The 21,535-nt window shown below is 36.8% G+C and overlaps 1 long non-coding RNA gene across 1 annotated transcript; it reads right to left on the reverse strand.

Annotated features, from left to right (window-relative positions):
• Positions 1-1,088: 1,088 nt before the first annotated feature.
• LOC134807204 (uncharacterized) lies at positions 1,089-17,412 on the reverse strand. Its single transcript, XR_010147012.1, has 3 exons — positions 16,941-17,412; positions 14,869-14,947; positions 1,089-13,327 (listed from the first exon to the last, which is right to left on the reverse strand). It is a non-coding gene; the product is annotated as an uncharacterized LOC134807204 (long non-coding RNA).
• Positions 17,413-21,535: the final 4,123 nt, after the last annotated feature.

Consider the following 21,535-nt stretch of genomic DNA (forward strand, 5'->3'; position numbering starts at 1 on the left):
TAATGGAAGAAAATTTTTGCACACTATCCATCTGACAACGGATTAATAATCAGAATATACAAGGAGCCCAAAACAACTCAATAGGAAAAAAATCTAACAATCCAGTTAAACAATGGGCAAAAGATCTAACAGATATTTCGCAAAAGACACACAAATGGCAAATGGGTATATGAAAAGGTGCTAAACATCACTGATCAGAAAAATGCAAATCCAAACTAAAATGAGTTATCTCACCCCAGTTAAATTGGCTTTTATCCAAAAGACAGGCAATAATGAATGCTAGCAAGGATGTGGAGAAAAGAGAACCCTTGTACACTGTTGGTGGGAATGTAAATTAATATAGACACTATGGAGCACAGAATGGAGGCTCCTCAAAAACTAAAAATAGAACAAAACCCTCTTCTAGGTATATACCCAAAAGAAAGGAAATCAGTATATGGAAGAGATATGTGTACTCCCATGTTTACTGCAGCACAATTCACAATAGCCAAGATTTGGAAGCAACCTAAGTGTCCATCAATAGAAGAATGGATAAAGAAAATGTGGCACATACACAAAATGGAGTGCTATTTAGTCATAAAAAGAATGAGATCCTGTCATTTGCAACAACATAGTTGGAACTGGATGACATTTTAAGTGAAATAAGCCAGGCATAGAAAGACAAACTTTGCACGTTTTAACTCATTTGTGGGAACTAAAAATTAAAACAATGTAACAGATGGAGATAGTAGAACGATGGTTACCCAGAGGCTGACCATGGTAGATAGGGATGGTGGGGGAGTGGAGATGGTTAATAGGCACAAAAATATAGTTAAATACCATGCATAAGATCTCATATTTGATAGCACAACAGGGTGACTACAGTCCAGAATAATTTGTTGCACATTTTAGAATTGAGGGAGTACAAATGGAATGTTTCTGACACAAAGAAATAATGAAAGCTTGAGGTGATGGATATCCTATTTACCCTGATGGGTATATTATATATTGTATGCCTGTATTAAAATCCCACGTACCTAAATACATACACTTACTACGTACCCATAAAAATTAAAAATTTAAGGGGTAAAAAACTTTATATTGTTACATTAAAAAGCCTACATTAAACAATCACTATTCTTGCTTCTTTTATGTAAATAATCAGGCCAAGTTTCATGAGATTAAAGTTATCTTACAAACAAACTAGTCTTACTGTGATTATCTTTGGTAAAATTGGGGGTGACTATAGAGGGAAATTTTGCTTCAGTATAAGCCTACCTATATTGTAGCTATTAATAGATTTTAATCCTGTTCTTTGAGGTTTTGTTATTCAACCTTTTAAAGTGGACTGGATCCTGAATTTCTCCAGTATTTGCCTAGAATTCTTCAAATATTTACATTTTTCTCCCGCCTTTCTCACTTAGTATGACTAAGAACAAAAATCGCCCTTTTCCTGAAGCCCTGCATGCTGAAGCTGGATGACTTGATATGAACATTACAGAGATGAACATTACAGAGATCACAACTTTTATATGGAAAACCTTTGTGCCTGTTGCCCTGTGGGCCACTCAGACATCACCAGAGACATTTAGACACCAAAAGATACTTTTAACCTACAGTTTAGAAGTCTTGACTGGCTGCCCTACAGACTCAGAAACATGATTTATAGTCTGCTCCAATTATTAACTTTCCTTTTGTTGCCATAGAAATGCCTCTTCAATAGGTTATTAGATAGTTTACCAACTCAGTTTCTGGATTTTAAAACTTCTTGGGGAAATTTCAGATGGAGTACTGTTGAGGCTCAGGAGACACCAAAGTATGAACATACCCCCAAAATATGACTATAGGGGACCAGAATATACCACCCCGAAATATATTTATTTGGCAGTTTTGAGCTGCTTATTCTGGTAAATGGCAGGTAAAGGAGTATCCCTGAAAAGCTGTCCTATTGTAAAATAAATTTATATCCATAAAGGAAGAGTATATTCTTAAAAGTACCTGTATTAAAAAGAGGACTGCTGAAGATAAAAAATCCCTCAGATAGTAAAAGTTAATTGCAAACAAGATATAACCTTTATTCACCAAACATTTCCTTCCCTCTCTCTCCTATAACTTATGTCACCACCAACCATCCCTCAGAAGTCCAAAGCTCCTATTCCCTTCTGTTGCTCAGGATGCTGTAGAAGCTTCAATCATGTGACTTTTAAGGCTCATGTTCTGTCGGACCCCTGTGCATACATACATAATTGAATACAGTTTTACTCCTGTTAATCTTTCTTATGTCAATTTAATTTGTAGCCCAAAGAACGTGGAAGGATAGAGGGAGGCCATTTTTCATTCCACTATACTGTTACAATTTCCCACTCAGAATCATGTGATGAAGGATAACTGATAATAATTGTCAAGGCCAGGCATGGTGGCTCATTCCTGTAATCCATGCACTTTGGTAGGCCAAGGAAGGTGGATAGCTTGAGTTCAGGAGTTTGAGAGCAGCCTGGGCAACATGGTGAAATCTCGTCTCTGCAAAAAGTGCAAAAATTAGCTGGGTTTGTGGCGTGCATCTGTAGTCCCAGGTACTAGGGAGGCTGAGGTGGGAGGATCTCTTGAGTCTCAGAGGTGGAGGTTGCAGTGAGCTATGTCAGCCCACTGCACTCCAGTGGCAGCAACAGTGAGACTGTCAAAATAATAATAATTTTTGAGAAGCCAGAACCCTCAGTGCTAGACAGGTACTAATTGCTGAACTTGTATATAAAACTTAGAAAAGAATAAAGTAATGAGTCAAAGAAATAGGATTTGCTCATCTGGATTTATTTTATGACTTTAATGACCATTTTCTCCAATTTTTTTTTTGAAAAATTATTTATATACAAATGAGGAAGAACATTTCTTTCATATTACATTTTTATTCCTGAGTTATCCCTTTGAGATCTTGCTTATTAACAATTTTGTTGTGATCTTCCATCTTCATCGGGTCATGCCATCTACTTTATTTCTCTGACTTAAATGCTAACTGATGGCAAGGTCCAGGCAAAAAGCTTCAGACAAGTAGGGTAACTGGACATTTTTTGTTTCTTGGGCTTAACCAGCCTGCCTTGCAGGCTGCCTTTGGAAATGGCAGGCTTAACAGCCTGGTGAGCAAACAGGAGAGTTGCTTTCACACTTGAGTTATGATCTGTTTAAACTTCAAGTCAACTACCATTCAGGGCTCACATTTCTTGAACATGTGGGATAGGAGGAGTTTCAGAATAACAGACAATTGCCCAAGCCCAAAGGGGAGGTTTCCAGGTTTTTAAAGGAAGTACAAACAAATTATGGATTGGTCTTTAAAAATGTTCGAGGAGAAGCCTCCCTTAGTGTAACCTACTGAAATAAATTTGAGGTGCAAGCAAGTAAAAATAAAAAATATTCTAAAAATGACCTATCATGTATCAAAATTTAGGCTGCTATTCTGAGACATAACTTTAAAAGCTTCCCCAGGTTGGCTACAAATATAACCCCAAACTGGTAAAGTTTTAGGGTTCTACTCTGCCATTTCATTATTTAGTACCTCCATATAAAAAGCCATAAGACCTAAACTGGTACTTCTATGCCTTACTATTAATAGATAAACAAATGCTTCTGGAATGAAGCAAGTGACTAACTCAGATTAAAAGAATTCCTTATTCCTGGACTCACCTGTTGGCTTGGCCCGGCCCTTTTGACTTCTGGGAGTTATTTCCTTTATATATGGAACTTATGACCACCTACTTTGCTCTGCCTTCAGAATTTTTGCCTCTGACCCCATCTTCCTATTTGAGTCCTTTTTTCTGGTCTGTGCTGACTATACCAGCCCTGATGGCTCTGTTCTTACTTGGAACACCTACCTATTCATGCAACTATGCCCAGGTCATTGAGCCTTCCATCTCTTTGGCACCAATACCCTTTACAGAATGGGTTTTTGAGACCTGTTACTCTCTGCTGACTGACATCCAGACTCTGGAGTGAGCAGCTATTTTTGTGAAGAGTTCCATGGATTTCTGGTGATGTGACAAGAGGTTAACTTACTTGCCTCTCTTCTCCTCCATGGGAAAACTGGGCAAATGATAAAGCAATCTGCTTCTCTTTTCTTTTATGCTTCAGAAAACGAAGGTAACAATTGGACATTTGCAATAGGCTAATGGCCCTGAAGTCCATCTACAGGTTTTGTAAGAAACAAAACTTCAATGGTGGGATGTTCAAACTTAATCCCTTCAATGGAGGGATGCTCAAACTTAGCTGTGGCTCCTGCTCTGACGAAAGCCTAGTTTCTTCATCTCCTACTCAAAATCCAACCACCTCACAATACTTAGGGAACGAAGGATAGGAATGCTTCTTGCAGGTGTCCAAGCAAAGAAAAGAAAAAAATGCTTTCCCTCCTTCCCCAGCTTTATTGAGGTATAATTGACAAATAAGATTGTACCTATTTAAAGTGTACAATGTAGTAACATATGCATATACATTGTGAAATAATTGCAACAATCAAGTTAATTAACACATCTCTCTCCTCATATAGTTATCTTTGGTTTTTTTTGGTGAGAATACTTAAGATCTAGCAAATTTCAAGTATAATATTATCTGTAGTCACCCATGCTATATGCTAGATCCTCAGAACTATTCTTCTTATAATTGAAAGTTTGTACCCTTTCTCCTACATCTCTCTCCATTTCCATCACCCTTTGTACTTAGCAATCATCCTTCTATTTCATGCTGTTTTAAAGAGTTGGAGTTTTTTTTTTTGTTGGTTTTTGATTCCACAAACAAGTCATACTATGTATTGTCCTTCTCTGGCTTCTGTCTCTAAGAATAATGTCCTTCGGGTTTATTTATGTTGTCAAAAATTACATATTTGCTTTTTATAAAAGTAATATTGCATTGGGGCATATGTGTATAAAATTTTTTTAATCCATTTGTCCACTGATGGAGACTAAGATTGTTTCAATATCCTGGCTGCTGTGAATAATGCTGCAATTAACATGGGACTGCAGATGTCCATTAGGGAAATTAACTTCATTTCCTTTGGCTTTATATGAAGAATACAGAGAAGTGAGATTGTTGGATTTAATCGTAGTTTTTTTTCCCCCCCTATTTTTTTAAGAAAACTTCATGCTGCTTTTCAGAATGGCTATACCAATTTACATACCCAACAGTAACACAAAGGTTCCCTTTTCTCTACATCCTTGCTAACATTTATCTGTCTTTTTGATAAAAGTCATCCACACAGATGTGAGACGTTATCTCATTATGGTTTTGATTTGTGTTTGAGTAGTAATGCTGAGCACCTTTTCATGTACTCATTGATCATTTGTATGTCTTTTTTTGGGCGATGTCTGTTAGGTCCTTTGCTCAGTTTCTAATCAGATGATTTGTCTGTATTTGCTATGGAATTGTATGAGTATCTTACATATTTTGGAAATTAACCCATTATTGGATATATAGTTTGCAAATATTCTCTCCCATTCCATAGATTGCCTTTTCATTTTGTTGTTTCCTTTGCTATGCAGAAGCTTATTAGTTTGATAAAGTTCCACTTATTTTTACATTTGTTGTTCTTGTCTTTGGTGTCATAATAAGTTATAAAATAAAATAATTGACAAGACTAATGCCAAAGAATTTTTCCCCTATGTTTTCTCCTTGGAATTTCACATTTTTTCAGTCTTACTTTTAAGTCTTTTATCAGTTTGGAGTAAATCTTTGGAAGTGCTGTAATATAGGAGTCCATTTATATTTTTGGTATGTGGAAATCTAGTTTTCCCAACACCATTTATTTAAGAGATCATCCTACATTTTGCATTAGCTTTCTGTCAAAGACTAGCTGACTGTATACTTGTGGGTTTATTTCTGGGCTCTCTGTCCTGTCTCAATGCTCTTTGTGTCTGGTTTTATACCAGTACATACTTTTAAAGTTACTATAGGTTGGTAATATGGTTTGAAATCAATCAGTAAAAGATAACCAGCTTCCTTCTACTTTCTCATTACTGACTTGGCTAGTCAGGGTCGTTTGTGGTTCTATACAAATTTGCAGATTTTTTTTTCCCTGTGAAAAATGCCAATGGGATTTTCATAGGGATTGCATTGAATCTGTAGGTCCCTTGAGAAGCATGGACATTTTAGCAACATTAATTCTTCCAATTCCTGTGCATGGGCTGTTGTTCCATTTATTTCTGTATTCTTCAATTCCTTTCATCATCACTTTATAGTTTTTGGTGTAAAGATATTTCACCCCCTTGATTATGTTTATTTCTACAGATTTTGTGGTTTTTCATGCTGCTGTAAATGGGATTGCTTTCTCAATTTTACTTTCAGTAAGTTTGTTATTGTTGTATAGAAATACAACTGATTTTTATGTTGATTTTATGGCCTATAACTTTACTGAATTAGTATTAACAGTTTTTGGTTGAGTCTTTAGGGTTTCCTACCTTTAAGATCATGTCATCTAAACAGAGACAATATTTCTTCCTTTCTAATTTGGATGGCTTTTCTTTTTCTTGGTTAATTTTCTAGGACTTACAAAACTATTTTGAATAGAAGTGGCAAAAGTGAGCATTCTGGTTTTGTTCCTCGTTCAGGAGGAAAAGCTTTTAGTCTTTTACTATTGATGATGGTATTAGCTGTGGGTATGTCATACATGACCTTCATTGTCTTGAGGTCCATTTATTTTAAGTCTAATTTAGTGTTTTTATCATGAAAGGATGTTTAATTTGTCACAATTCTTCATCTATTAAGTTGACCATATGATTTTTATAAATCGTTTGGTAAATATGGTGTATCATTTTATTGATTAGCATATGTTGAACAATTCTTGCATTCCAAAAATAAGTTTCACTTGATCATAGTATAAGAAACTTTTAATGTGCTGTTGAGTTCTGTTCTCTAGTATTTTATTGAGGACTTTGGTATACATGTTCATCAGGGATATTGGCTTATACTTTTCAGGTAGTATTCCTTGTTTGGCTTTGGCATCAGAGTAATGCTGGCCTTGTAAAATAAGTTTGGAAGTGTCCCTCTTGAATTTTCATAAGGGCTTGAGAGAAATTGATGTTAATTCTTCCTTAAAAGTTTGATAGAACTCAGCAGTGAAGCCATTAATCTTGGGCTTTTCTTTGTTGAGAGGTTTGTGATTATTGATTCAGTCCTACTTATTATTATTGGTCTGTTAAGATTTTCCATTCATTCATGATTCAGTCTTGGTAGGATGAATATTTCTAGCAATTTATCCGTGTCTTCTAGGTTATCCAATTTGCTGGTGTAAAATTGTTCATAGTAGTCTTATGATCCTTTGTATTGTGATGGTATCAGTTGTAATATCTCCTTTCTCATATCCGATTTTATTTGTGTCTTGTTTTTCTTGCTAAAGTTTAGTCAATTGTTTTTTTTTTTAAATGCCATTTCTTAATTCCATTTATTTTTTTTCTAGTCTCTATCTTATTTGTGCTCTGAATTTTGTTATCACCTTCCTTCTCCTGGCTTTGTACTTATTTTTGTTCCTTGTGGTATAAAGTTAGGTTGTTCCTTGACTTTTTTTCTTTTTTCTTAGTGTAACTATTTATTGCTATGAATATTTCTCCTAGACCTACTTTTGATGAATTCCATAGATTAGAATGTTGTGTTTCCAATTTTGTTTGTCTAAAGGTATTTTTGATATCACTTTTGACTTATTCTTTGATTCACTGATTTTTTCAGGAGTGTCTTGCTTAATTTCCACTTATTTGTGACAATTTCTATTTTCTTTCAGTTACTGATTTCTAGTTTTATGCCACTGTGCCTGGAAAAGACACCAGATATGATTTCAGTCTTCTTAAATTTGCTAAGGTTTATTATGTGATGTAACATATAATCTTGGAGAATATTCTGTGTGCAAAATATTCTATTGCATTGCTGTTTATTTCTGCCTTCCAACCTGCTAATATTTGCTTTATTTAGTTGCTCCAATGCTGAATGTATATTTATAATATCCTTGTAATTAATTGACCCCTTTAGTATTATATAATGATTTTTGTCTCTTGTTATAATTTGTGACAACGTTTATTCTGTCTGAAGTATATCTATCTCTGCTCCCTTTTGCTTTCCATTTGCATGAGGTTTTTTTCCATTCCTTCATATTCAGTATATGCTTTTCCTTATAGCTGAAGTAAGTTTCTTGAAGGCGATATATAGTTCAGAGTTTGGGTTTTTTGTTGTTTTGTTTAGTTTATCCATTTATCCACTCTATGGTTTCTGATTGGAGAATTTAATCCATTTACATTCAAGGTACTTACTGATAGATACTATTACCACTTTGTTCATTGTTTACTCTCTATTTTGTAGTTCCTTTCTTGCTCTCTTACTATCGTACCTTGTTACTTGATGATTTCCTTTAATAGTATGTGTCTTAGTCCATTTGTGTTGCTATCAAGGAATTCCTGAGGCTGGGTAATTTATAAAGAAAATAAATTTCCTTTGTTCCTGGTTCTATAGGCTATACAAGAAGCATGGTGTCAACATCTGCTTCTGGTGAAGGATTCAGGCTGCTTCCCCTCATGGTGGGAGGTGAAGGGGAGCTGGCATGTGAGATCACATAATGAAAGAGGAAGCAAGAGTTGGGGAAGTGGCAGATTCTTTTTAACAATCAGCTCACTTTCTCTGATCTGCTGTGATCCACTGAAAATGTGCTGGGGTTTGTTCTGCTGTCACTGTTCATGCTGCTGGAACTTAGCACTGTCTTGATTTGAAGCATATGATTGAGAGCCATTTGAAGCAATCTTCATTAACGCAGATAAAACAAGTGTACACATGCAGAGTTAGAAAATGACATGTTCAATTCTGTAAGTGGTGACTTTTTGAGCACCTTTCCGTATTATGTATTTGTAAAAACCATTGTTTTTGGATATAAAGCTAATAAGCACTTTAAAAAGGAAAAGGCAGCCTTTACTATTTTTTCTGGTTGAGTCATTGCTCTTTAGACCTAACATCAGCAATATATTTCAGATTAAGCGCTACCGTAAAGTGTGTAAATTTTTCATTTTGTCATATTGAAAAATTATTTGCATAGTACTGAATGCTGAGACACAGCTTATATGTATTCACAAGAATATCTTGAAGTGTGTTTTTGACACATTAAAAGAAAGGAAATAAGGAAAAAAAATAAAAAACAAAACAAAAAAAAACCAATCAGCTCTCACAGGAACTAATGGAGTAAGAATTTATTCATTGCCTTTAGGACCGCCCCATGCCGTTCTAAAGGCATCTGCCCCCATGACTTGCACATCTCCTCTTAGGCCCAGCCTCTAACACGGGGGATCAGATTTCAACTTGACATGTGGAGGGGACAGATATCCAAACTATATCAGTATATTTGGATTCCTTTATCTTTAGTGTATCCATTAGAGTTTGTGTGTGTTTATGAGACGTACATAAAACATCTTTTAGCTATAACAGCTTATGTAAAGCTGTTAAAAACTTAAATTCCAACACATACAAAAATTATATCTTTTACCTTCCACCCACATTTTATATTTATGTCAAAATTCATATTTTATATATTGTGTGTATCCATTAACAAATTATTGTACCTACAATTACTTTCAATATTTGTCTTTTAATCTTTATGTGAGTTAGGTGATTTACACACAACCATTATATAATATTCTGAAATTGACACTACACTTACCAGTGAGTTTTGGAATTTTATATATTTTCTTGTTAAATAACATTCTTTCATTTTAGCTTAATTTCCCTTTATTCCCTTTACTTTCAGCTTTCACTTGCCTTTAGTATTTCTTGTAAGTTAGGTCTAGTGGTGATCAACTTCCTCAGCTTTTGTCTGGAAATGTTCTTATTTCTGAAAGACAACTCTTCCAGATATAGAGTTTTTGGTTGATAGTTTTTCTTCCTGCTTTTTCTTTTAGCAATTTATTCTCCCACTTTTCTAGCCTGCAAGGTTTCTGCTGAGAAATCCGCTAATAGCATTATGGGAGTTTCCTTAGATGAGTTTCTCTTGCTGAGAAGCTTGTTTACAAATGGTCTACAACTGAGACTCAGGATGCCTGTAATTCTAAATTTTGTAAAACATGACGTGTAAAGATGACTAATCATAAGTCTCCCCTACCTGTGATCCACATACTTTCTCCTTTTCTGATTTTTAACAAGATAATTCTAACCATCCCTTTTGTCTGTGTTTGGACCAAAGTTAGTAGTTTAATGGTCTGGCAATTCCTGTTCATTAAAGTTACACCGTGGGGAAAGGAATGATGAAGTACCTTCACTCCTTTTTATTATAACCTACCACCATGAGGATCTGCCTACCAGATACAGGCACTCTCACTACCAAGACCAGGGGGTCATCTTGGTAGGTTACTTTTCATCTATCTTAATAGGCACATGAGGAACATGCTTAGGAAGTTCTCCTCTGCAAAAACAGAAACCTATGACATCAGAAAAGCCAGGAGACAAACAGTCTGCTGGAAACATCCCAGTGCATCAGGACCAATGAAGTTAACATTTTTTTTTTTTTCTGGACTAGAGATGAAGCACAGATGGAATGAGAATGGGTCTGGACTTCCCTTGTGTTGGCTTTCTGAGAACTCAACTGAGTCTAAGCAACCAGAACGTTCTGGTTGGTTTTGTTTTGATTTGTTTTAAAAGTCAACTATATGCCATTATCTCAAACTAGCCACTCCCCAAAAGATATGGCGAAGTTTACATCCATTCCACAAAGTTGGTATTGGCCATGATGAAAGAATGCAGCTGCTTCTGTTAGTGGTAATGCTTTTGGGGAGATATGAGAGGCCTCTTTCAAAAATGATCACTTCTGTGTTGAAAGGTCCCTTCTATCTGCCTTGTTATATAGGTTTATGGAGCTATTTGTATTTCCAATTCTGTGATTTTTGATAATTGTCAAAGATGAAGTAAAGCCCTACATCTAAGACCCTACAGGACTCCAGTATCAGTGTGAGAACAGGATAAAGCAATTGACAATTGTCTTTCACACTAAGTTAGCTGTCTAGACATCACTTATTTATGTGAGTCACAATCTATTTAGTATATTTTCCTGATATATTTCACTTACAGTGCTTGTAAAAAAAAAAAAAAAAAGAATTGATTCCTTTTATTTTGGCGATTGGTTCTGTACGTCTGCTGAGGAGTAGGGGTACTGCCACTCGTAACAAGCACCACAGACAGCTGTTCTAGTTGTATGAGCATGTCTGAGTTTTTGCTGTCCTTTGTGCTGCCCGAGTTATGCACTAACAAAAACTAGGGCCCAAATTATGTGACTGGACGGCACACCTGGGACCTTTGATTCTTGGCCCTGAGTTCAAGTGCATTAAAAAAGTTCTTCCTGATACAGAAACTCAATTTCCAGGAAAATTCCTGACATCAGAGGAAAGGGGCAGCTGAAGCCCTTGGTGGGCCCATTGTTCCACCAGTAAGTGAAACAACCCAAAAACTTCTTGTTGGTCATAAAGATCACCAGCAAAACATGTTAAGTTTAAATTTGAAAGGTAGTATTTACATAAACACACATCAGCTTTTTAAAATTTTTTTCCAGCTTTCCAGCTCTAACGGGATCGGATCCACTTGTCCTCATAACTATGCTCACTTATGCAAAGAAGAAATGGGTAAAGTTACTACCCCAACACTTGGAAAATAAAACCCTGCTGAGGGAATTTAGAGGTGTTGTATTCTCCATTTCTCAAAGAGAATAGACTTGATGTTACTGAAAACTTACCACAAATTAGGGATTAAAATAGGGAGTTCATTGGGTAAATTATGGTGTATTCATTAAGATATTGTGATGCAATCATCATGATAATACTTATAATTGGTAGTGGCATGGGAAAATAAGATAATAGTAAGAGAGCAAAATGCAGATCCACATATGTTGTATAATTCCAACAATCACATGTGTGCACATAATCATGCATGTGGAAACACGATCAAGGTATAAGGTATTAAAATAGTTTTTTTTTTGCAATAGCTGGGTTACAAACAGCGTTTATTATTTACATGTTTTCAAGGTCTCTTATTTTACTAAAATTTAATGCATCTCCATTTTGTTCATAATAAAAAATAACATGCTTTTCTAATCATGGTTCTAGGACTCAAACTATTGGTAATATTCAATGCCTCCAGAGATAATCAGGGAAGCTTTTAGAACCAATCCCACAAGGACCCTTGAGAACATTCAGAAACACCTAATGCCATGCCCTGTTTCATTCATGAATCCAAAGAAAAATCCCAAAAGGCAGAGCAGGTAAAGGAGCTGAGACAATAACTTGACAACAACTTTAAAAAAAAAAGTGATGATATTTTTACAGTATTTGTCAATATGCAGAACAGTTTAGGAATGACATTTATTGTTGAGTCCAGAGGCAAAACAGATAAAAGTTACTAGAGGGCATAGGAAGACGTTTCTAACAATCAGATCTCCCGAGGGCAGCTCCACAGGCATGTCAGCATTCCAACTGAATCAAGAGGATGGTATTTGCCTAGGATGCTGGTGAGGGGAATGAATGCCTCCAACAGATAATGGCTCCATTAGAAAACATGTAAACTCCCTCCCCAGCTCTCGAACCCTAAGGTTTCAGAATTTAAAACTTGAGTTTTTATTTGGCCAAGCAGTCAAGACAGGCATGACTATCCACAACATATAGATGAGAAATTTAAGGCTCAGAGAGATGAAGTGAATGCCCGAAGTAATACAACTGAAAAGTGGCAGAATCACTAATTTCCAAACCAATGCTCTGAGCACTGGTACTCAATTAACACAACACATACATGAGGCTAGGATATCAGTAGTTCAGGGAGATAGACCCCTGAATGGCAGACAGAAAGAAGTAAGGGCCACTTTCCTTTCATCTTTGGCTTTTGTGCTAGCCTACCCTCCCGCAAGCGGCATCTTCATGTTTCATCCAGTGCTATAGCTTGCCAGGAAAAAGGGTCACAGCTGAGGCCACAGTCCTATCCTAAGCTTTTTTCTGTGAGAAGCCCTTTGAGTTCCCTCAGGCGGCTCAAAGTGACTCACTCCATGTAGCACTGGCACTTGTGTTGGCTGGGTCTGAGGCTGACACAGTGGGAACCGCTGGAACAGGAAGGGAAAGGCCATGTACTTCCACATGGGTGAAGCAACACCTGATTCCCTGAGTGAGGAAATAAGTCTGCTGTATGAAAGCAGGAACCTTTTACCTCTGGTTTCAGGAAACCTCCTGTGCTCAGAGGTACGTGGCTCCTGAGGAAATATGTGAAGCATTCCTGCCAAAGAAAAGCCAGAAACACAGAGGACTAAGGAGGAAGGGCAGTCCTTTTTGACTTTGGTTTCTGCCAGTTTGGCCTTGCTGTAGTTGCTGTTGCTCTGCTACACAGAAATCCGGGGAAAGAACAACAGAGGAAAACAAGTCAGGTAAGATAAAACTGGAAGCATTAGATACATTTTCCTTTACTTTGGAGATGGTCATAGTGTTAACATCTGTAATTAGCAGTGTACTCAGCATTCCAATTGTGATGATTGCTGATTTTACTTGAGTCAGGGTTCAAAAGAAATACAAATCATGCTGATTAACATTTATTGAGCAACTACCATGAGACAGGCACTCTGCTAGAATACTTTTAAATGTGCTGATTTATGTCAGCCTCTTGAAAATCAAATGAAATGGCTATTATTTTTGTGCTTAAAGATAAGAAAGTATACACAAAGAATTTTCAGTAACTTGCCCAGGTAAGCATTTAGTAACTGGTAGGACTGAGAATCAAACTCAGGCAGTCTCACTCAGAGCCCATGCTACACTGGACGGCAGTATTACGCTTGCATCCCAGATGAGGAAACTAATGGTTCAGTGACTTATCTAAAAGGGCATTAGTTTGCCTATTAGTTCGCCTATTAGTTCATTTGCAAACTAATCAATCACAAATCAGAACTAAAACTAGTTACCTAGATCAGCTCTGAGATCCTTCTCCAGTCACCAAGTGTCTCCTGGTACCTTACGAAACTCCTTGACTCAGAAATTTCCTGAACAAATTCTCTAGACAAGATTGACAGATTGAACCAAACATTCACTGGACATCTGGAGTGAGCTAAGCCCTCCCTGTGCCAGCCGCTCTCCTAACTTCTGAATTCCTCGCAACCAAAGAAATGGGTATTTTCATCTCCATATTTGTGAGTAGTACCATATTTGAGATTGTAGAATCGATTAACAGCAGAAAATGAATATGAAGTCAGTATCCTTAGTCCAGGCCTCTTTACCTCACATCTGTTTGCCTCCACAAATCAAGAGAGTTCTTGAAACAACACAGTGGTTAGAGCCATTTAAACCTCAATCTTTCTCACTTTGACCTTAATACAATGTTGTTAAAAATTTCTCTAAATGTCTTAGCCTTTAGTAATTAATTAAATGGAGCTCGTAAACTAGGTAAGCCCCACTCCACTGTAATGAGCCGCTTTACTCTCCCCTCATATAATTTTACTGATGTCTGCAATCACTTTTTGCAAAAGCAATGTCCTTAAGGAAGCAAGTTGGCTGCTCTAAGGTTTAGCCCCCATGTGATCTTCTCACAGAACAACGGATCCAAACACACAACTCAGGTCAAATGTGGAGGCAAGCATTTTCAAAAGGAACAGAATGGATTATTTTTAATCAGGATGAGCCTTTGGCAGGGGAGTGCGGAGAGTGAGCGAGCGAGCGCGCACGAGAGAGAGCAAGTGAGAGACTTTATCACACAAGCAGTCAGTGTGTGTAGGAATGAACTCAGCCAGCTACTGGCACTTAATCTCAGGGTTTTACACTGATGCTCTCAGTGAAGTACTGAAATCAGCAGCATGAGAATACTAGCATCAAGAAAGTAGAAAACAGTGGTCTGTTTTCAGAAGAAATGAAATTGAACTGGAACACAACTACTCACATTAGAATGGCAAGGGATTCACTGGACAGAGATCCTGAGTATACAGAGGTGCTAACTCTTGGAATAACTTCATTACATCCTGGAACAGTATAAAATAGACGTGAGACCGTGTTACTGTCCATTAGTGAAGGAAAGTCTTTGCCAAAAAGTCTTAGACTTTTAGTAGTTTACTATTACTATTAATAGCAACACTTCAATTCAATCAAAACTTTTGCTTTCTACAGAGTCTGTTAAGCTGCTTTCTTAATTAGGTTTTCCATTAGCCACATTCACAATTTCCATTAGCAATGGAGCATTAAATGTCATTGCTGTGAATCATTGGTCAACTGTCAGTCACACATTCTAATTGCTCTTTCTATACCCACTTCTCACATCTTCTCAGTCTCTTACATCAAGCCCCAACTCAAATCCTATTTCCTGAGATACTTGCATGCAGGATAAATTTGAAGAAAGCAGGATGCAAGAGAAGAAAATTAATGGAGGAGCATCCTTCATTTCTAATTCATTTATTTATTCATTCCTAATTGAACAAACAAACCTTTTTCTAAAAGTCCTCAGGAATTTGTTGGTATACAGGACTGATAATTTAATGGACTGGACAGAAAACTTTGATTCCGTCTATTTTTTAACGTGAAAAAGAAAACCTTGTTATGGAACAAACACGTAGTCTTTTATGACAACTGAGCCATATTTAGATATTTCAAGAAAGGGTGGGTATGCATCAGAAATGATTTTGGTAGTAACAGACTTGGTGGATAGAACTGGCTTAGCAATTTTATCCAGTAATTCAATTATTCATCAATTCTCTTGACTTAACTCATATAAAGTTTATAGCAGCCATTGATTCACATACTTTTCTTGACCATCTGCATTAATAATGTACACCTCATCCAGGAAGCTTCAGAGAGATAGCCAGATGATACAAGGGTTCAGCAGTAGCAGCTCATCTCTGTGCTACCATGAGAAGATCATGAGTTTATTGTGGACCTCACCAACCTTGAGAATGGCTTTGCTCAAGAATATGCTGGCCCATGTATCTGATCAACACGTTCTCCCCCTCAGGGAAAGTTCATAGCACAAGTCCTTACTCCTGTACTTCTGCTCAGAATGACTTGTAGGGTTAAGCATGGGATTTGTTATTTGACATCCAGGGCAGACACTGTAGGGAACCCCAAGGTTATTCAGCACACAGGACTCAGTCAGGCAACAAGAGTTAGTCATATCAGGGGCTTCTGTATGGTCATCATTGATTTAAAATCCTGCAGTAAGGCCAGAAGCCAGATGCCATAGACTGAATGCTTTTGTTCCTCTCAATTTCACATATTGAAATTCTAACTCCCAACGTGATTGTATTGGGGGGGGGGTGGGTGGCGCATTGGCAGTTGATTAGATCACGAAGGTAGAGCCCTCATGAATGGCATTAAGTGCCTTTATAAAGGAGACCCTGGACGACTCCTTCACCCCTTCTGCCATGTAAGGCTACAGAAAGTTGATGTCTGTGAACCAGCAAGGGAACCCTCACCAAACGCCAAATCTGCCAGCACTGTGATCTCAGACTTCCCAGCCTCCAGAACTCTAAAAAATCAATGTCTGTCATTTATAAGGCACTCTGTCTATGGTACTTTGTTATAGCAGCCCAAATTGACTAAGACATCAAAGAAAATAATAGACTATATTCTCATGAGCAAGTGTAGCCAAGCTGAAAGTAAGTGCATATGTGGACACACAAACACATGCACACACAAAATTACCCTCAGCGGTACTGGAGGCTCCATCTACCTTGCAAAGTACAAACAAAAGCAGAGTCGAACAGCATTTCCTCTTCCTTACTGGCAACTCCACATCCCGCATCCCTGACTTTCCCCTATCATAATGCATAATGCCATTATCCACTCAACTGCCATTGCTGGAAACATTAGCATTTTCCTCCTTGAGTGTTCTTTTCCCCACCTTCCTTTCTAGATTCCCAAGATCACTAAAATATATCCCACAATCTATATCAAATCTTCTTTAATCTATATCAATGCATGTTAATATTTCACTTGCTAATGCTGCCAACCAAAATTTCTTACCTAGATTGTCCTTCTAAATGTTCTCTTCACCTCCATTCTAGGACATCTGTATTTTCAGGTTGTTTCATAAGACATTTGCTGATTTCTGAGGATGCATAGGAGCACAATCTCAGTAGACAGCCAAACAGTCATCTAAAATGTTTTAATAGTTTTATTGCACACACACAGCAAAAATATTTCAAAATAGCACAGGCAAATATAAAAGGAACAGTTAAAAATTTCTTCATGATCTAGGAGAGAGGTGAGCAAACTTCTCCTGTAAAGGGCCAGATCGCAAAGATTCTAGGCTTTGTGGAACATACGGTCACTATTACAGCTACTCAACACTGCTGTTACAGCCCAGAAACATCGATAGACAATACGTAAAAAAACAAATGAATGTGGCTGTGTTCCAATAAAACTTTATTAAAAAAACAAGCAGCAAACCAAATTTGCCCCACAGGACATAGTTTGCCCACTCCTGTACTAGACCATCAGTTTTATGGCCCAAGTTAACAATTGTTAACAGTTTCTTGTAAAACACATTGCTGTTTGAGTAAGTCTTTTAAGCAGCCCCAGCTAAACAAAATGTAGCTTTTACAGACAGCAAGAATACACAATGGTTTACCTGTGCTGTTTTTTTTCAAAGAGGGAAAAGTGACAAAATCACTTTTCCTATAAAGAAGAGAAGTACAATGTGGCTTGGGTACATACCAATTACCTTTTGTTCAGTAGCTCTGGAGAGTCAAAAAAGGACAAAGATTCAAGGTTTTGGCTACTACAACTATTCTTCAGCATGAGTTCTAAACTACAGTTTTTTTTTTTGTTTATTTATTTATTTACCAGAAATGAAACTGCCAATACTAGTTTGATGCTTGGATAAGCATGTAAAGTATCTAACCCACCTGACCGCAAAAATCACAGCATAAGCCCTAACGAGAACCCTGGCGTTCTGTGGTTTGACCTAGAAATTTAAGCACTACAGCGAATACTGTTTCAAAGGTAACATGCACTCTGAGCCAAAAAAGAAAAAAAGTTTGAAAATTCAGGAGCCACGTGAATACACCTTTGCAAAAAAACCGTGGGTGGCCTGTGCCCTGCATCTGGTGCACATTTCGTGGGTAACTGAGTAGCCCAGTGTAGCATCTGTGAATCAAAAATTCAGAACTTCCACCAAATGTAGAAAAGTGTATTAGTATATTAGGAAAAATTGTGACTATAAGCTCATGTTCCACTTTGGTACTTTTTAAAAATATCGATGATTACAAGTTCTCCATGGTCATTGCCTTTCTTTTCTGTGATTCTTTTTGTATCTCTGAATCTCCATGTTTCTGACTTACTATCTGTTTCTGACTTTGTCTTTTCTCTTTCTTCATCTCTCGGTATCTCAGTATCTGTCTCTCACCTTCTCCTCCAATTTCCTTTGCCTTAAGATTTTTCCATTTAAGCAGAAGACCATTTAATACCTCACCTCCATGAGTGAGGAGTTACAGGAAGAGTGTAAGTGCTTGACTTACTACGTATACCTATGACTAAGTGCATGTGTGTGTACGTATATTAATATCTATGCATAGACAGATGAATATCAAGATCAAGCTAATGTCAGATTTAAATTGAAACATATTTATATCTATCTAGCCAGCTATCTATGTATGTACCTACTCATTCATATATATTCTCTTTGTTGGAAGCACAGGTCACCAGAATGTCTAAAAACTGTATATGGTCTTGTTGGTGCAAATACCTTCAAATATGTCTCTTCTGTAATTAAAAGAAAAAGAAAACTCAAGAAAGGAGTGAACATATCTGCTATTATACATTCAGAAGAGAAGAGTGATCTTCTTGCCACCTTTGTCATCAAAACCAGCTACCAACCGTAGCAATTAGACACATTTTGTCAAATTCAGTCACCTAAAATTAAGTATAATGAGGCTAAGTTCATCATCCCTTTTTCAGCCTGCAATTATTTAAAAAAAATCATACAAGAAGTTTATGTTCATAAAATAATCAGAAAATACAGAAAATTTTTAAGGATAATTGAAACCCTCAGTCATAATGTGGTAACATTTTAGCCACATCTTTCTAGATTTTTACAGCTTCATTTTATTTTACAAAAACAAAAATGTATTCAACAAAATTGAGATCCTTTTATATACCAGATGCCCAGTTAGATATTTGAGAGGCATAAGAGAACTCAGTAGACAAAAATTTTTGTCTTAAAGTCTTAATGTTTTTCAAATTTATGATTTTACTTTGTTTTGCTACACATATTTTACAAGCCATTACATATAGATTCTACATTTAATGACTATATAATATTCTCTCATATTCTTGTACAAGGTCATAAGTCTTATTAAATTATGCTTTTCTGCACCAAGAAAAGTTAAAGAAAAACCAGCATAAATTTAGTATTTACTCTGGGCAAATAGTTACAAATGTTGTAAGGGAGATGTAAACAACAAAACAAAACAGCACAATAACAATTAAATACAGTAAGAAATAGCTCCAGCCCTCAAAGAGGAAAAGGGTAAAAAATAGAAAAGGGAGGGAGCACATTATAAAAAGATAGTAATATCACAAGTGATTATATATATAATATATATATTCTAAGTCGGTATTAGATATTGTGGTTATCATGATTGTTAATAAAATAATAACAAAGTAATAACAATCAACATCTAACATTGGAGTGTTTATTATGTGCCAATCACTATTTTAACTGCTAGATATCTATCAACCTATATGTCTCCTAACAAACTTGTAAGAAGGGTGTTTTTTTTTTTTTTTTTTTTTTTTTTTTTTTTTTTACAGATGATGGCACAGAGTCACAAAGTTATCTTCATGAAGTCACTAGGCTAATAAAAGTTGGAGAAAGATTTCATATCTAAGGCATCTGTTTCCAGAGTCATTGCTACTAACCATTACGCTACAGCCAAAAGACTGTACCCCTTTATCCTCACAACGCATACATTATTCATGCGGATATCTAGGTATGACGGTTCCCTGTAACTCATTCCAACTACAAGAATTACTAATCAAGGTGCTTATTTTAACAATAGAAAGATCCCTTTCCAGGAAAAGGCATTGTCTCTTCTTGCTAAAGAGCTGGCAGGACATCCTACATGTGCAACAATAAAATCCTCTAGGGAATGGTTTTCAATCTTCAGTATTTGTAAGAATCACCTAGGGAGTTATTAAAACATGAATGTACCTGTTTATTCTCCTGGCCCCTCCAACAGAATACTAATTCTGGAGTCTAAATTTAGGTAATGCAAATACAGGCAAGTGAAGTCCACACTGAATAGCTGGTTTAGCAGCCTATGAGAAAGCCCAGAACTTCCTAGTTCAAAAATCCATCCACTCGGCCAAAGCCAGGGAAAGTCTTTGGCCGACTTTCCCAGGGGGACTGGAGACAGCATTTCCAAACCAGAGTGACAAATCCTCTAATGATTGTAATCAAAAGTGCCAAGAGAATTAAAGAGGTCAACAAGAACTTTTACTTTCCAAACAGGAGAGCCCTACATCAGATGGCCCACGAGTTTGGGTTCTGTTATTCTGGTTAGGAAATGTGACCAGAACCATCAAACCTTTGGCTCAAGGGCACAATCTGATTAGCCAGTTATCTGATACCATGCCTTAGTAGCCCTGTCTTGAAACAAGTGTGCACAAATCCATGCTGTCTCTCTAGCCTCAATGGCCAGCATGGAGAAGTCAAATGTCAAGACCCCGTATTTTCTTCCTGGAAAATAGCTGAAAAATGATATACATGAATACTACCATAAGAGTTACTCATAGGGATAGACGAAGGGCATGAAAGGAAGAAAATAGGTCAGTAACAGAATATGTGACACGGGAAAGAGGCACACTTAGATTTTTCCACTCACACCAAGAGTTCTCTCTACTATCCCTCTCAATGGGCTTAGGAAGTCTCCTTGTAAGAAACTTCTAGATAAACCCATACGCAACTCAAGTATCTGCTCTGCCACTTTTTAGATAGCTAATTTGGGGCAGATTTCTTAACTCCTCTGAGCCCTAGTTTCAACAGAGTTTGCATGGAGATAATATCTACTTTACAGGGTTGCTTTGAGGATTAAATTGACTAACGTAGTAATATTATGCAATGTGCTTGCAGAAAATTGCTCAAAAGATGTAATTTTTAGCTTCTTTTATAATGTGGATAGCTTATGTGGCTAGAGCAAAGTTGCTCCAGTGTTCAGCAAACTCCCCCAGCCCCATTGCCAACCCTCAGCCCCCCTCAGGTACAAGAAAAGCTAAAAAAAAAAAAAAAAAAAAAAAAAAATGGATAGCTTCAATACAATGGTGTCAGTATTTAAAATAACATTCGCATCAATAGGCAATGAATAAGTGGTTTGTACAGTGTTACTATGCATGTTATCCCAGCTTGTTATCTTGGGAGGATGTGTGAGAGCTGGCATTTGATTTCTCTAACTTCTAATAATTTTAGGCAAGTGAAATCTCAAAGCCAGGTGAAGTTGGAGCATACACATTGGAAGCACTAATTATAAAGAGGGTTGTCAGGGTCAAGAGTCAACTTGGATAACTTAAAGCAATGAAGTTGTCCATGCTGTCCCTCCAGGGTCAGTAGCCAGCAAGGA

Source organism: Pan troglodytes, chromosome 8 (assembly GCF_028858775.2).
Source record: "Pan troglodytes isolate AG18354 chromosome 8, NHGRI_mPanTro3-v2.0_pri, whole genome shotgun sequence".
Taxonomy (NCBI): Eukaryota; Metazoa; Chordata; class Mammalia; order Primates; family Hominidae; genus Pan; species Pan troglodytes.